The sequence below is a fragment of the Nicotiana tomentosiformis genome, chromosome 2 (assembly GCF_000390325.3).
Source record: "Nicotiana tomentosiformis chromosome 2, ASM39032v3, whole genome shotgun sequence".
NCBI lineage: Eukaryota > Viridiplantae > Streptophyta > Magnoliopsida > Solanales > Solanaceae > Nicotiana > Nicotiana tomentosiformis.
The window spans coordinates 7492188-7510026 of record NC_090813.1 but is presented as its reverse complement, the minus strand read 5'-3'; the positions used below and the strand labels follow the sequence as shown (position 1 = coordinate 7510026).

At 35.1% G+C, this 17839-nt stretch overlaps 1 protein-coding gene and 1 long non-coding RNA gene across 2 annotated transcripts in view; both read left to right on the top strand.

Moving 5' to 3' along the window:
• The first annotated feature begins 11372 nt into the window (after positions 1 to 11372).
• Positions 11373 to 11971, top strand: LOC117273835 (uncharacterized). Its single transcript, XR_004503864.2, has 2 exons — positions 11373 to 11546; positions 11624 to 11971. It is a non-coding gene; the product is annotated as an uncharacterized lncRNA (long non-coding RNA).
• Positions 11972 to 15619: 3648 nt separating this feature from the next.
• LOC104105036 (UPF0481 protein At3g47200-like) overlaps positions 15620 to 17839 on the top strand; it is a 61353-nt gene continuing 59133 nt past the window's right edge. The window contains exons 1-2 of the mRNA XM_070194932.1: positions 15620 to 15628; positions 15705 to 15769. The gene's annotated coding sequence lies outside the window, so the exon portion shown is untranslated. The remainder of the gene's footprint in view (positions 15629 to 15704; positions 15770 to 17839) is intronic.

The following is a 17839-nucleotide window of genomic DNA, read 5'->3' as shown; positions in this document are numbered from 1 at the left end:
TGTGAATCATGAAATATTTATAATGCCATATATATGTGTATAAATGTCATATCATGCATAGGTATATGCGTACATAACATCATCAAGCTTCTGAGGGCATCCCATCATATCACCTCAGCCTCTATGGGCGAAATCATAAATGTATACCAGCTGATCAGGTGGTGGTGCATATATAACGCCATAACCTATCCTCATACCCCATATACATATACTATATATGTATATAACGTCATCTGGTCATGATTCAGTATACATGTATAAATGGATGCAATGCATATTGAAGTAAGTCAACAATATCTCTCGGAATGTCATGAGACTCATGAACAGATAATATGAAAGTAGGACATATGGGGAATCCAGAACATAGGAACCCCTAGTACTTCTATGAATAGAGTTATTTATGAAAGTTCAGCGTTTGCACGTTTCATTTGGATCATTCCAAAAGGGAAGAATGGATAGCCTTAACATACCTCAAGTCGTCAATGCAACTCAATAACAAGCTTATGACAACTAGCGCGCCAACCCTATAACAAAGAAATACGTGTACAACTTAGATGGTGGTGGTATATCACGTATCTCAAATGATAACTCGATTCTAAAATAAAACGGGCATCATTTTCCCTGATTTCTCTGCTGCCTCAAGCCTACTATAGGCGAGATATAAACACAATACAATCAGCAACTCAAAAACAACCCAACTACAATTCGGGACCTTCAATACAAGAAAACCCCCAAATATACCATAACATATTCAATCAATAAGTTATCAATTAACCTGAAATTGCAACGACGAGCAACCAGCCTACTACCCTACTACATGTGGCATTTCTCCACGCCCTTCATCCTTCCAAACAGCATATATCAGTAGCACAATAGGCCAACACGAGTCGACTACAGAACAGTCCACTAAAAGTTAAATAAATTTAACTTACGACTTCCAATCACCGTCCCGTGAGTTTTAAATATTAGGAAATGAATTTATCAACCTTCCCTGATAATTAAACACTTAAATACAGAAACAATACATTCCAAAACTCAAACAACAAAGAAAGATAGAGGCGACATAGCGATACTTACGTCGTAGGGATCGTTCTGATGTTATCGTTTCTCGATTTCATACCCGGGATGTTAGTATTCTTTGAAACACTATTGGAGAGCTCAAGGACAGGTTTTATGGTGTTCTCTAGTAGGGTTCTATGTAAAAATGAAGGGAGAGAGACGAGTTAAGACATATATAACAACTTTTAAAAAGTCAAAGAGTTGCTAACTTGGCACCATCTCATTCGCCCATATTCCGATACTTATATCTTTTAATCTGGATGTTGTATGAATGAACGGTTAAGATTATTGAAAACTACATTCCAAGACCTTCAATATGGTATATAATATGTCGCAAAAGATCTCATATAGAAGACGAAAGTTATTTCTCAAAGAACTATGTTACAAGGAAAATCCTTAGTCGGTATTTTCGCAACTTAAATCCGATTTTTCCCAAACTTTATATTCTCTATCCAAACATCATATATAGTCATATTATGACTTTAAAATCATTTAATTCATGATTAACAAAACTCATATTCATTATACGTTACCTTGGGATGTACAGGGTGTAACACTATGGGAGACTGGCCTCTACCAAAAACAGTGAAAGAACTAAAGGGCTTCCTTGGTTTAACTAGGTACTACAGGAGATTTGTTCAAGGATATAGAATAATTGCCAAAGAATTAACAGAATTACTCAAGAAGGATAGCTTTATATGGTCTGAGATGGATACAACAACCTTTGAGAAGCTGAAGTGAGCAATGACTACACCCCCTGTTTTAGCTCTTCCTGACTTTGCTATAGAGTTTGTAATCGAAACTGATGCATGTGACAATAGCATTAGAGATGTTTTGATGCAAACGGGACATCCTCTGGCATATATGAGTAAAGCCTTAAGTATTAGACATCAGCAATTATTAGTGTATGAAAATGAAATGATGGCCATTGTAGTAGCCGTGCAGAAACGGAGATCATATCTGATTGGGAAACACTTTACTATCAAGACTGATCATCAAAGTATAAAATATCTTATAGATCAAAGAATTTCCACTCCTAGTCAATATACATGGTTAGCCAAGTTAATGGTGTATGATTACAGTATTACATACAAGAAGGGACAAGACAATTTAGTAGCAGATGCCTTGTCTAGATTACCTACAATAGAAGTTCAGTTTCACACCATATCCCATGTCTCTTCTGACTTTGTTGAGAGGATCAGAACTTCCTATATTGCTGATGCTCACCTGCAACAACTCATGCAGCGACTACAACAAAATCCCATGATAAACCCCCTTTATTTGTTGAGGGGTGGGGTGCTTTACAGGAATGGAAGGATAGTGGTTGGTGTAGATAAAGAATTGAGAAAGGAAATACTACAACAATTATATGATGGAGCAGTAAGGTCAAAAAACCCCAATTCGCATGCCTTATATTCCCTACAGCTCTATGATGGACAAAGTTGACAGGAGTTTGCAATCTAGAGAAAGCACTATTAGGATTCTGAAGCATCACCTAACAGTCGCTCAGTCCGGGATGAAGGCACATGCTGATAATAAGGTCTTTCAGGGAATTCACAGTTGGTGATATGGTGTATGCAAGGTTGCAACCGTATGGACAAATATTGTTAACTCCAAGGTTTCACATACAGGGGCGGAGCTACAGTAGTGGGTGCGGGTTCGGGCGAACCCAGTGACTTTTTCCGAAACTCTGTATTTGTATTGAAATATTTACTAAATCTATATAAATATATACTGCCGAACCCAGTAACAAAAGGAGTCTTGGTTCAACGGTAAGGGTTGTGGGTTTGCTAGGAAAGATGGGGGTTCGATTCCCGCTCAAAGTAGTGTTTTGTTTTAAAATTTAGAATCCGCCTCTGTTCACATATTAATTTTGATGATACCAAACCAATATAAGTTTTAATTAAAGAATATTTACTTGGTATAAATTTATTATTGGTACATGCTTATTTAATGAAGAAGAATTTGCTGAAAATCCAGAAGAATATGGAAAGAAAATATGAGATGAAATTACATGAAGTTACAAAAAAAAATCAACTGTTTTATTAAATAAGAGATACTGTCCAAGTTTATTTGTTTAAGAAGATCCAGACGAATATGGAAACAAAGTATTATGAGATGGACTCATATGAAGATACAAAAGAGATGAGCTCTCTTATTGATATGCTGCCCAAATACAACAAATAAGGAAATCGGCACAAGTCCTCAAGGATTTAGAAGTATACAACAGCTAGCAATAGGTGTGTAAGCAACTTCATAGGTTAGAAAGTTATGCTCGATGGAAGAAGTTTGAAATAGAAATCTAGAAGGTTTATAGAAGTATGGAAAAGACTGCACCTAAGTTGGCAAAAGAAAGACAGAAAAGGAAAGAAGTACGAGGAAGCAAAGGAAATAATCTCAAAATGCACTTCCAAAGGAAAGAAGATCTACATGGTACTTAATATTCAAGAATCAAAGATTTTATTGTTCTGGAACAAATAATGAACCTTCAAATAATAATGATCCTACAAGGAAGGAAGATTTGAGAAAGCTAAGTCAAATGGACGACAATACTGCAAGACAAAAAAGAAAATTTCAAATGGAGAACTTGCAAAGATAGAAAAGTCAAATTCAAGAGGACACGGATGGAAAGTTTGAAAAGCTCGGGGATAGCTACTGACTAAGCACTAATTATGGAAAATAATTATTTGTGATATGAAAAATCACTATAGTGTATGGTTGAAATTAATTACAAGGCAAAGGAAGTGAATCTCATTATTATCTAATCTTATAAGGAAAGATAATCATTCTTACATTAAGGGAAAGCCAATTCCTCCGGTACACATGGGAACGTCCAAGTTCATATAGAAGACTAGATGAAAAATATTTGAAGACTTTAAATGTGATGACCCAATATGCTATCTTGAATTTTAAATATTCATTTATATGTTCTGAGACCTCGAATAGCACCATTCAACATTCCTCCTCTTGCGTGCGTAGTCCATAAATTTTTCCGAAAAGTTTCTATGTGAAAAATTGATTAAAATGTGAAATAGAGCATTAAAACTCAATTGAGTTGACATCGATCAACGTTTTGAGAAAATAGACTCGGATCAGCAGTTTAATAGTTTTGGTAGGTCCATATAATGATTTGGGACATGGGCGTATGCCCGAAATTTAATTTGGAGATCCCTAACTTGAGTTATCGCCATTTGTTGAAAATTAGAAGTTTGAAAGCTTAAAGATTTCAAAGTTTGACCACAAATTACTTTTATTGATATCCGACTCTAATTTCAATTCTGTGAGTTGGAATATCTCTGTTATATCATTTGGGACTTGCCTATGAAATTTGAAGTCATTCCGGATTCGTTTAATACGGTTCGGCACGAGTTTTGTAAATTGGAAAATTTGAAACTCATAAGTCCGAATCGAGGTGTGAGTCATAATTTTTGATGTTATTTGACGTGATTTGAGACCCCGAGTAAGTCTGTATTATGTTACAGGACTTGTTGGAATATTCGAAACGGGTTCCGAGAGGTTTGGGTGAGTTTCAGACGAGTTTCGTACCAATTTTTGTCAAGAACACACGCATGGTTCTGGTGTGTCGTACATGCGCAATTTTGGCCGCAGGTCAGTGATCACTTCTGCTGAGGCAGTGTTGCTTCTGCTACTTTGAGACCAGGGGAGAAGCATCGCTTCTGCGAAGCTTGGGACATAGGTGCGATGCCCACTTCTGCAGTGCCATGATCGCAGATGTGATCTTTCATGCTTCTGCGACTTCCTTCGCGCTTCTGCGCAGTCGCTTCCGCGACGTGAAGGTCCGCAGATGCAGTCCTCTACTTGGCTACCTTGTTCCGCAAATGCGAGCTTTGTCTCGCAAAAACGAGCTCGCAGATATGAAAAATATGTCCGCATATGCGAAAACACTGGACAACAACAACAACCTAGTATAATCTCACGAGTGGGGTCTGGGGAGGGTAGGATGTACGCAACCTTACCCCTAACCTGGAAGGGTAGAGAGATTGTTTCCGATAGGCCCTCGGCTAAAGCGAAAATACTGGACAAAATGCTTAAAATCGGAAGTTTGCCATTTTTACTCATTTTTAAGTTTTAAGTCTCTGATTTGGGAGATTCCGAAGGAGTTTTTCACGAATTTGACTTGGGTAAGTGTTCTATATCCTAAAGTGATTATATTTCATAAATACATGGTTATATTGATCATTTATTTCAGATTTAAATGGAAGAAATCGAGATTTTTTTCAATCTTTTCAAAAACAAAAATTTAGGATCTAAAGGGCCATTTGATGTCGGAATTCGATAGGTTTTGTATGATTGGACTCGTCTCAGAACGGATGTTCGGATTTTGTGAGTTTTTCTGAGTTTCAAGATATGGGCCCTGCTGTTGACTTTTAGTTGACTTTTCGAATTTTAATTCGGAAAATTAACAATTTCATATGGAATTTATTCCTATAATTCGTGTTGAGTATATTTAATTGTTTGTGACTAGATTCGAGGTATTCGTACACCAATTTGCGAGGCAAAGGTTTATTGAAATCTTGAGTTGGTTGCAAAGTGAAATAAGTAATAGGACTTATTTGCTACATAATTTAATGTGCGGGTATAACGTATATGTGAAGTGACGAGTACTTATGCGTTGCGGTTGAGTCAAAGCATGCAGGTGGAATTTGTTCTTTGTGAATAATTACCTATTTAATTAAGATATTCATGCTTAAGTTTATTATTATTTATTTGATCATTATTAATGAAATTATTGTTAATTTAATTATTATTGAATGTTTTGGAAGGTGAGGTCAATATTCTGGCATTAAATTGATTGATGAGTATAAATCCCCACATTTAAAATACTATGCTAAAATTATATTATTATTTTCATGGTAAGGAAGAGTATAAAAGCACGAAGGGTGATGTCGTGCCATTTATTTTATTTATAGTATCATGGTTGTGTTGAGGAAGAGTGTAAAAGCACGAAGGGTGATGCCGTGCCATTTTCACATTATTATTTATTGATTTTTAAAGTGAGGAAGAGAGTTAAAACACGAAGGGTGAGGCCGTGCCATTTAAATTATTTATTCATCATACTGTGGCAAGAAAGAGTGCTAAAGCACGAAGGGTGATGCCGTGTCATTCATATTATTTATTTATCATTTCATGGGAAGGATGAGAGTAAAAGCACGAAGGATGGTGAATTATTTGGTTGTTACGTGACACTTCTCCTGCTAGAATAAATTATATCTTTCCCTTTCACATATTCCCTCCCAAATTTGTAAATTGTTAATTACTGTGTTTATTATTGCTTTGTATATGTATATACTTGTACAGGTTGTTCACGTATGTGTCTTGTCATAGCCTCGTTGTCATGACCCAAAATCCATTAAAGGTTGTGATGGCGCCGGACACCTCGTATGTGTCTTAATTTGGTTTTCATTTTTAATATTTCTAAATTCATATTTCCTTCAATTAAATAGTAAAAGATGGAGTTTACAAAATAAATAATAATATCTTTAAAAATTCCAATACAGTGCAACTCATAATCGCCCAAATCCTAGTGTTACAAGTGCATGAGCATCAACCAGGAATATAAAATAAAATACGACATCTGTCCGGAATACAAATTGGACAGGAAAATATAAATACTCTGAAGGAGACTCTGCTCTGCTGGCGGCGGACGCGTAATGTGGAATGCAGCTCACCTAAGTCCCCGCAATAATCTCGCCTTTGTGCCCACTAGGCCACTAGACATATATGCACCTACACAAAAATGTGCAGCAAGTGTAGCATGAGTACGTAAATCAACGCGTACCCAATAAGCATCCCGCCTAACCACGAAGAAGTAGTGACGAGGGGTTGACTTCGACACTTACTAAGGGCCAACAATATGATAATATGAAATTCTAATTAAGCAGGATATATATAACAATAAAACTCATAACAAGAAATGACTGGACAGTTCATCACCCTATTTAAGGACCCAAATCACTTCCTTCATTTAAAAAATAATAATCTTTCAATTAATGAATTTATACCAATTATAAAAGGAACTTCCAATTCTATTATAACGCACGAATACCACCAAGGATGTTCGGCCCGATCTAACATAAATGTAAATTGTGCACAACCGAGGGTCGAAAGGCGATAACCATAGATGCATCTATTACCCCGCTCGCGGATCGTACATACGAAGCGATCAAATATAAATTGCCAATAAATCATAACTTTGTCTTGATTCTTTTCAAAATAAAGACAATTCAACTTGAAGCTTTTAAATCTTTAAAATCCTTGACTTAGTTTCATTCGATACCTCGCTCACGGATCATATATGCGACGCGGTCAAATATAAATTATCAATAAATCATAACTCTTTCTTGATTCTTTTCAAAATAAAGACAATTCAACTTGAAGCTTTTAAATCCTTAAAATCCTCGACTTAATTTCATTTGATACAATTAACAAATATAATCAAATAACGGTGTCCAAAAAGCATGGTGTAAACCTAAAAGTACCCGGATATAAACAGGGATAGTAGCTACGTACGGACTCTCATAATTTCGTGCGTACGTAGCCCCCACAAATAACAACACATATTAATTAATTCCACCTATGGGGTAAATTCCCTCTTACAAGGTTAGAAAGGAGACTTACCTCGCTCCAAAATTCCATAACCGGCTCCCAGGCCCTTCCAATAACTCAAACCGATGCCCAATGCTCCAACACTAGTCAATTAAGATGCAACTCAATCAAAATGTACTCTAATACTCATTATAATTTAATTCACAACAAGTCCTAACTCCGCTTGAAAAGTTGATAAAAATCACCCTCGGGCCCACGTTCCAGGATTCTAAAATTTTTTAAAGATAAACTTTACCCATGACACCACTAACTCAAATATATAATTTATTCCAAACCCCATGTCCAATTTCGTGGTCAAAATTCAAAAATATCAATTTCTTGGTTTTCTACCAAAATCCCAAATTTCTACAAATTTTCAAGTCTAAATCCATCTATAATCCAAGTATTCAACTTGCTATAGGTGGGAATCACTTACCTTGACATAGATGACGAAAATCTCCCTTCCAAGAGCTCCAAACATCGCCGAACCAAATGAAAAGTGGAGGAAAATGGCTAAATCCCGTCTTTAAAAACCTCACTGCCCGGCGACTTTCGCACCTGCGGTCCCGCACCTGCGACAAAACCCTCGCAGGTGCGCATTTCCCCTACCTAGCCAAGCTCCGCACCTGCGAACAAAAAGAGGCCGCTTCTGCGAGCCCATCTGCTTCTGTGACTACTTGACCGCAGGTGCACCAAAACGTCCGTGCCTGCTGTGGCTGGCCTGCCCTCACTCTTTTGCTTATGCAGCTCATAGCTCGCACCTGTGAGCTCGCTCCTACGGCAACTTCTGTGCACGTGCACTAGAAGCTGGAAGCTTCAGCTGTTTCTCCCAAGTCCAAACTCGCTCCGTTTACCGTCCGGAATCCACTCGAGGCCCTCCGGATCTCAACCAAATATACCAACACGTTCCAAAATACATTACGAACTTAGACATGGCTTCAAATCACACCCAATAACATCGAAACTATGAATTACCCTCCAATTCAAACTTAATGAACTTTGAAATTCCAAAACTTATACAATCGATACCGAAACCTATCAAATCGCATCCGATTGACCTCAAATTTTGCACACAAGTCATAATTGACATTACAGACCTACTCTAACTTCCAAAAGTCAGAATCCAACCCCGATAACAAAGAGTCCACTCCCAGTCAAACTTCTCAAAATAATCCAAATTTCCAACTTTCACCCAAAAGACCCCAAAATGGCCTATGGACCTCCAAATCCACATATGAACGAGGTGCTAATCCCAGAATCATCATACGGAGCTTTTCCCAAACTGGAAATCCCAAACAGACATCGATATCATTGAAATGCACTTCAACTCAAATTTATGAAATCCTTCCAAAATGCCAACTTCTATAATAGGCGCTGAAATATTCCTGGGGTCATCCAAAACACGATCCGGATATACGCCCAAGTCCAAAAGAATCATATGAACCTGTTGGAACCTTCAAATCTCGATTCCGAGGTCACTTACTCGAAATCTGACCTTGGTCAAATCTTCTAACTTTAAAGTTTTCGAAATTGGATTTGCTCAGATTGAGGTAAGTAACACTTCTAAACTTGGTTCTGAGGGTTCGAAACCCCGAATTTATGGGTTTGGATCTCCAACTGAGCTATCGCTACCTGCTGGGCTTGCAACATTTCAAAAAACATACGCAAGCTGACTCCGTTTTCCTCCATGTTATGGGAGTCTCGGGCGGCTGATCGAGTAAAGCCATGAATTCTATTTTCATGCTCGGAACATTGGTTTGCCTCAAAGGCCACATGTGAGTTGACATCTAGCGGTACTTCATCTTGAGCTTCAGGTACTTCGACTCGAGCTTCAATGACATTGATAAGCGGCCTTCCAGCCCTGGGCATCAAGTTATTGTTTCGTTTTGAAGGCCGACTTCGTTGTCGGTGGGTAAAGCCATTAATTGAGTGTTTGCCATTGCTAGTTCGAGTTAGAGACACTCTCAAAATACGAGCGTAAATTGGTGTGTGTTGCAGATTTGTATCAAACAAACATTGTTATCCTTAGCCCCATGGTGGGCGCAAAACTATTTACCCAAAAAATTGGATAGAGTTAAATTTATGTATGGTTCTAAGGATACGTGATATAAGTTGGTACAAATCGTAGAGTAAAATAGAAATATATATATATTCTTGATAAATGGAATGAGCTATAAGGCCGAGAAAAAAGAAGTATTGATGAACAAGGCAAAGTAATTGAGCTCAAAGGTATTAATCTCTCTAAAGTTGTCTTTGTTACAATGTGTGTCTGCCCCATATGCTTACAAGGATTTCTCTATTTATAGTAGAGGGATCCTACTTTTTCTATAATAAAAAACATATAGTGAAGAACCCATGATGAATTGTCTTTTCTTTGATTTCCGTCAAGATTCTCTCCCTTAGTGCGGTTGCGGCGGCTCTTGTCTGTGAGCTCGATACTGGCTCGAGCTTGGTATTGGATTGAGCCCTCGGCCTCGGTTCGAGCTCGATTCTGACTTGGAGTCTTGATATTCAGGGTGAGTGTTTGTCGGTCTATGCATCTTCGATAGTCTTCGCTTTGCCTCGTAGTTCGATTTGGATATAAGCTCGATAATGATACCAAGCTTGTCATTGATCGGTCTTAGAGCTCGAAGCTTGACGCCCTTACTTCGGAGTATTATCATCTCGACCAGTCCATATGACTGACTTAATCGGTTTTGACCGTACACAACTATAAAAGTTGAGTTTTTCTTGGAACCTATTATTATATTATATTATAATATATGTCCTCTATAACAACACTTCGCTATAGCAGCCAAAATATTTCGGAACAAACAAATTAAAGTTATTATAGAAAGGTTTCACTATACTCCTATTCAAGGATGTCGAGAGGCAAAACTCAAACTTATCTTCTACAACTAATTGCAAGTACTTCTGTGATGGTTTCTTCACGTTCTCACTTACTTGCTTTGTCACTAGAGAAGGCAATTTTCACATAAGAAACAAAGAGCGAAGACATGCAATATGAGGCAAAGTCAAAATTTGAAATTTATGGGTTTGGGAAGCTAGTACGTTTAGATTACTGGGTTATAAATTAATAATTTGTACATATTCAATTGATTTCTTAAGACTAATATAGGATTTGAATTAAAGTTACTAGGTTTGGACAAACCCATAACTTGTATTCTAGCTCTGTCCCTCCCTACAATTGGACATGTTGTTGTTGATAAGTAACATTGAGAAGCCTAACAATATGCCACTCGGATATATTATAGTGTTACGGGAACATAATGCACTTTGGAGGTCCTTTTCTTTGGTTTGGGGGGGGGGGGGTAAGCAAGCTTTCTGTGCATAATGTATAAATTCTAGCCTATTTTGTTTTCGGAAAGGGCCAAAAATGTCCCTAACCTATTGAAACTGTCTCAAAATCGTCCTCTGTTAATCTTTAGGACCAGAAATACCCTCTACGTATTTTTATGCTCAAGTCTGTCCATGAGATTCAACAGACCAGTCATGGTCAAATTTACTCTTTAAATTTTCACGTGGCACATTATAAGTGTGCCACGTGTATTAAACAGTAAACAAAATTAAAATTCATCTTTAAAAAGATACCGAACCAACCCGCTACCCATAATACATATAACCAACCTTAAAACGAGCTGTAATTCATACTATTAAACACAACCCCCCCCCCCCCCCCCGCCAAACCAAATTACTTCTTCCTTATTTAATAGTGTAAATTTTCTTCTTCTTCTTTCTTCCAATTTATTTATTACAATCTTTCGTTATCTTTGTATAAAAATTTATTCTTTTCAGATAGAATGTCCAAGAATTTTGTTTCCTCTCAAAACACAACCCAATCGAGTAGATGTAATTGCGGATAGGTTACGAACCAATTTACGGTCAAAAATTCTATTAATTTATGCATTAAGTAATATTTTTGCCGAGAAACTTGTAAGTTTGTATTTTAATGTTTCAGATGATTTAGCTGAAATTTTATTTTGATAAGGTTGCGTCTTGTGGCTATTGGAAATGGTGCGACGAAGAATTTTCACCCCATGTGGCATTGGGGATCAATAATTTGAGAGTTTCATTGGATGTTGTTCGCCATGAAAGAAATAATTTGAAGAAAACGGTGACTGAAATGTGGTAAAAATGTATATATTGGGGAAGAAAGTGTAGAGAATGAAGATTTTCTGCTATTTCCGTGGTGTATATTTGTTGGTTTTGTAGCTACTAACGTGATGTAATGGTGATTAATAGCTATGTAATATCCAGATTTAAAGCTATGTAAAACTGCAGATTTAAAGTAATAATTTTTATATAATACTGCAGATTTGAAGCTAAGTACTCCATGCGTTTTAATTTATGTGAACCTATTTCTTTTTTAGTCCGCACCGAAAAGAATGATCAATTTTCTTATTTGTAAATAATTTACCTTTATGCAATGATTTATAGTCACACAAAATATATATGACTAATTTTACACCACAAGTTCAAAAGTCTTTTTTCTTTTCTTAAATTCCGTGAGCCCAATCAAATGAGTTCACGTAAATTGAAACGGAAGAAGTAGTTAGTATGTTAATGGATGTATCTTAAAATACAAGAGGACTATATCCATTTGTTTTTTACCAAGTTGTTTTGGTATGGAATAGACATTTTTGTGCAATGTAAAACTACAAAATAGTTGTGCAACTATTCTCAACTATCTCAAACTATAAATATATTTTTGTTTAGAATCAGTTAAACCATTAGCATAATTGATTCATCACAAAAATAACAAAAGATAATCAGTTTATATGTCTATTGATATTACATAACATCATGCAAAATAATTGAACTTCTAATTGTCCTAAAGCATAGCCCTTTTAGCTGTCAGTTTGGCCCTGTAACTAATAATTGTTTCACCTCACTAAACCCTAGCTCTTCCTTATATTCTTGACGGGTGAAAATCATCCTCCAACTCAAACACATCCTCCACTATTGAGCAATTATCATTTTCATCTTTCTACCTCATCCTCCGGCGATTGACCGATAATTTTAAAATTGTTGACCGATCATTAAAAGGGTTAATATATAATTTCAGTTATATTCTCAATTAATAAATACCCCAATTAATCTTATACATTAATTTACCCTATTTTTGTGAATTAGAGCTCGAATCTAGCCAAAACAAATTTCAATATACTCAATACAAGTTATAGGAATCAATTGAGGATTTGGAGGTCGAATTGATGTCACAATAAAAATCCGAAAAGTCAACTCAAAAGTCAACGTGGGGCCCGCATCTCAAAATTTACAAAAGTTACGAAATCTGAACCCTCATTCAATGAGAAATCCAACCATACCAATTTTACCAAATTTCGACATCAACCTGACCTCCAAATCCTCAATTCAAGGTCTAGAAATTTTCTACCACTTTCAACTCAATTCACTTATTTAAGTATAAAAACAATAATAGATTCGGGTAATTTAACAAAATTGAGTTAGGAATTCTTATCCCAATATTTTTCTTGAAAATCTCCCGAAAATTACCTCTCCCCGAGCTCTAAATCGCAAAAATAGGATAAATTGATGTATAAGATTAATTAGGGTATTTATTAATTGAGAATATAACTGAAGTTGCATATTAACCCTTTTAATGATATGTCAATAATTCTAAAGTTGCCGGTCAATCGTCGAAAGATAGATAGGCGGATGAAAATGATAATTGACCAATAGTGGAGAATGTGTTTGATTTTCAAGGGCAGTCGGAAGACTAAAATAATTTTCACCCTCTTCTTGACAGATATTAATATATGACAGTAAGTCTGCATAACACTTTTTCTACATGTGTATTAGTTTTTTAATATAGACCAATTGAAGTTCTCGGAGCCAAATACCCCCATAATAAAAAATCAAGTCCACGTTTTCTTGCATTCTTCGGAGCACATGCAAGCCCAAAAAGAAAGTAAATATGGACCACATATACTCCTCCTTAAACTTATTTGATTGGACACGAAATTTAAAAAAATAGAGAAGATTTTTGAACTTGTGGTTTAAAATGAGTCACATAAATTTTGTGTGGCTTTAAGTTATTGTATAAAGGTAAATTGTTTCTAAATAAGAAAAGATATTATTTTTTTTTATATTGACTAAAAATAAAATATGTTCATATAAATTGAAATGTAGGGAGTACTAAATACTCCTACCTAATAAAAAAGCAAAACAAAGAAAACGACAAAGCCTCGAAAATAATTGAGGGAAATATCATTGCCTTTTCTCATTCTCTATCATCGGAGACCATTGACGCAAACAAGGAAAGTAACCATTGACTTGGAGCCAACGGATTTCTCATTATCTTCTCTCATTGGCCAACACATATCAGATATTTTTGATTATCTGTATTACTATAGTATAATATTTGATCTGATTCCTCTTATAAATTTGCAGAAACAGTCATACCAAAAAGGTCATTAAAAGCCTATAGTTTAGAAGGACAAGGTTGTAGATACCCCAATCCAATAGTTAAATAACCCTAAATTTCTGACAAGACAATCGACAAGGGACCACAAGTGAACAAAAATGAGTAAATAACGTCATTAAAAGCTTCAACCAACATAAATAAAGTAAAAAAAATGCATTAGAAGGACAAGGTTTTAATTTTGTTTACTGTTTAATACACATTGCACATTTATAACGTGTTCCTGAAAATTTAAAGTGTAAATTTGACCATGGCTGGTCTGTTAAATCTCATGGTCATACTTGAGCCTTAAAACAACGTTGTGATATTTTCGGTCCCAAAAATTAAGAGAGGATATGTTTGAGTCATTTTCAATAACTTAGGGGTATTTTTGGCCATTTTTCCTTTTATTTATTTTTGAGCTAATAGGGATTTTTAGTTGGATGATTTTTAAGTGATAAAATTAGAATAGTGATTTTTGTGTGATGATAAATGGATCTTGGACCTAACTCAACCCCAAAAATTAGCTCAAGAGGTGAAAATTGCTCAATTCCATATAAGGAGACCACCCATTCCCTTCATTGTCGACGTGGGACTCAACACCCCCTCTCACACAAAGGACTAGACATCTGGAGCGTCGACAATTATGGGGGCCCAACATCGGAAAATCGGGATGTGTCTTGCTCTGATACCATGATAAATGGATCTTGGGTCTAACTCAACCTCAAAAACTAGCTCAATAGGTGAGGATTGCAAGTCCATATAACGAGACCACCTAACCCCTTCATTGTCGATGTGGGACTCAACATGTGATAAACCTTTACTCGGATGATAACAAAATGAATTTTTCCCCACTTTTTTTGTATACTATGAGTGTAACTTCTTGTACTATTTCTGCTATTAATATTTTTCTTTTCTTTAGTATTTTCATCTTAGGTTTTTTTTTCTTTTATATTTTTTTAAATTTCTTATGAAAACGTTTTTCTTGAGCAAAGGTTCTATCAGAAACATCTCTATCTCACACAAGGTAGGAATAAGACTGCGTATATCATATCCTTCCTACAGTCGATTTGTAGGATCACGTTGTGTATGTAATGGTGTGTGTGTGTATATATATATAACATACATTCGGTATGTTATATATAAAAATTATACAAATTTTATACACTTTTTCGATTACCAAATATAAATAATTTCTGACGTGAGTTAAAAATGATAACACCCCATAATAATATGTAATTATGTTATAAGTAATATGATACTAGGAAAGGATTAGAGAGCGTTATACTTTCAATGCGACACTCTTTTGCGAATTCAAATTTTGTGAGTTCCAATGCGGATATTAAATACTCCTACCTAATAAAAAGCAAAACAAAGAAAACGACAAAGAAAATTTCTCAATTATTAAATACTCCTACCTAATAAGTGCTCACTCTCTATCAGCTTCTTTCATTGGACAACACAAATCGAAAATAATTAAGATATTTCTCATTATCTTCTCTCATTGGCCAACAATATTTTGTGTTGAAAGGCCAAAACAAGGTCACATATATATCTGATATTTTCAATTATCTGTATTATATAATATGAATATTTGACTCCTCTTATAAATTTGCAGGCCAGCTCTCATCATTCAGGAGAAGCAAGAGAACCAACGAAAGAATAATCAGCTAAACCAAAAAGGTTTTTTTCTTTTTCTTTTTTTTTGCTATTTTCTCATTATATGCTAAACATAGATAGATATATTGTTTGGTCAAATTTTCTAAAGGCCAAAAGCAATTATTTATTAATTTAAAAAAAACATTTACTTTAGAGAATGAAAGCGTTTGGCCAAGTTTATGGCGAATAAATAAGTATTTTTAAGTAGCAACAAATTGTTTATAGTTTTGAAGCAGAAGCGAAAATAGCTTCTCCAAAATAAGTGTTTTTGATTTATTTTGTGAACAAGATTACCCATATGAAAAATTTAACATTACTAAATTAATTAGTAGTAGTAACTTCCTTTTTCATAATTTCGGGCTGCATGCCCTTTTCCTTTTCATAATTTGACGATTAAAATTATTTTTTGAAAATATTGGCCAAATACATACTACTAATGAAAGTATTTCTAAAACAATTTATCCAAATACAAGCTACTACTCTCAAATCACTTTTTTGACAAGCAATTTTGAATAAAAATATTTTTCAAAATAAGTCGATTGGCTTAGCCAAACAAGCCACTGATGGATATATTTCGTCTAATAATTTTATTTTGGATTCGAGACTCTTATTCATCGTTCGATTTGAGACTTCATGATTTTTTATATTTCATAGAACAATTAAGGGGCCGTTTGTCCATAAGAAAATTTTTATTTTTTCGATTTTTTTTTTTTTGTACTTTTTTCAGAATTAATTAGTGTTTGGCCATAAAAATTTCACATTTCATTTGAAGTTATTTCGGAATTTTTTGAAAATTTAAAAAATTCCAAAATTATTTTTCAAAATTTTCACTTCAAATCACTCACAAAATTTCAAAAACAACTCCAAATTGTATTCATGTCCAAACACAATTCTAATTTTCAAATACTATTTTGAAAAATAATTTTACTTTTTTCCGAAATTTTACAATTCTTATGTCCAAATGCCCACATAGTTCTTTCAATCCAAAAATTAAAATTTCTAACATGTTATGGCTAGACATGTTTTTTTTAGCAAATTCACTGGGCAATGTGCCTAAGGCTAGTTTTTATATATAACTAAAATAAAAGACACAATGTCAAAAAGTCTTACAGTGTATACGAAATAAATTTTTGCAAAAAACACATAATCCCTATTATCACAGTTGAGAGTAAAATCCAGAAGTGATAGTACAAAATGTAATCTAATGAAGAGAAAATAAGATATAAAATTGGCCATTATACTCCATGTCATTTGACGCCCATCTTAACTGTCCGATCTTTGCACAATTGGTTGACATAATTTTGCAAATTTAGTCACACTTGTTGTTTTATGTCCTTGTCCTTGTTTCCCATATTTCCATGAATTGCTCGCCCTTTAAGTTGTAATTGTATGACCCACAGCTCCATTCTTGTTCCAAATGACCTTATGATGTGCTTCCTTAACTAATTGACAACCTGTATCCCTATGGCAAGACACGTAGGACGAGAGTTGATGGTTTTTTTTTCCTTTTTCTTTTGGGCTTTCCAAATCGAATTCTGCAATGAATTGGATTTAACAATAATAGCCATCTATGACTAGATATTAAAAGAATTTGATACCAGACCATTTTAACCCGATTTGTCATATGTAGGAATTGGGGCTTTTGCATCTATACACAGTTTTTGGGTCACCATAGAACCTAAACGTACTTTGCAAAAAAATTATAAACCTACCCGCTTTACGATTAACTTCAGATTTATCGGGTCTGAAGTTACAAAAAAGATTAGTGTAAAGTGCAATGCACTTAAGGCCAATTAAGTTTAAAGTATAAAAATTATACTTAAGATGCACTTAAAGCCAAATAAGTCTGAAGTGCAATAAATATTTTCATGCACTCAAGGTAAGAGAGGTCTGAAGTAAAAAAATTACACTTCAAATGTACTTAAGGCCAAATAGGTCTGAGGTGCAACCAATGATTTTATGCACTTAAGGCCAAATAGGTATGAAGTGCAACCAGTGATTTTATGTACTTAAGGCCAAACACTATTAGAAATCCGGGAAAAACCATCCACAAAAACTGACCAAAGTAGGTCGGTAATGGCCAATAACCGTCCA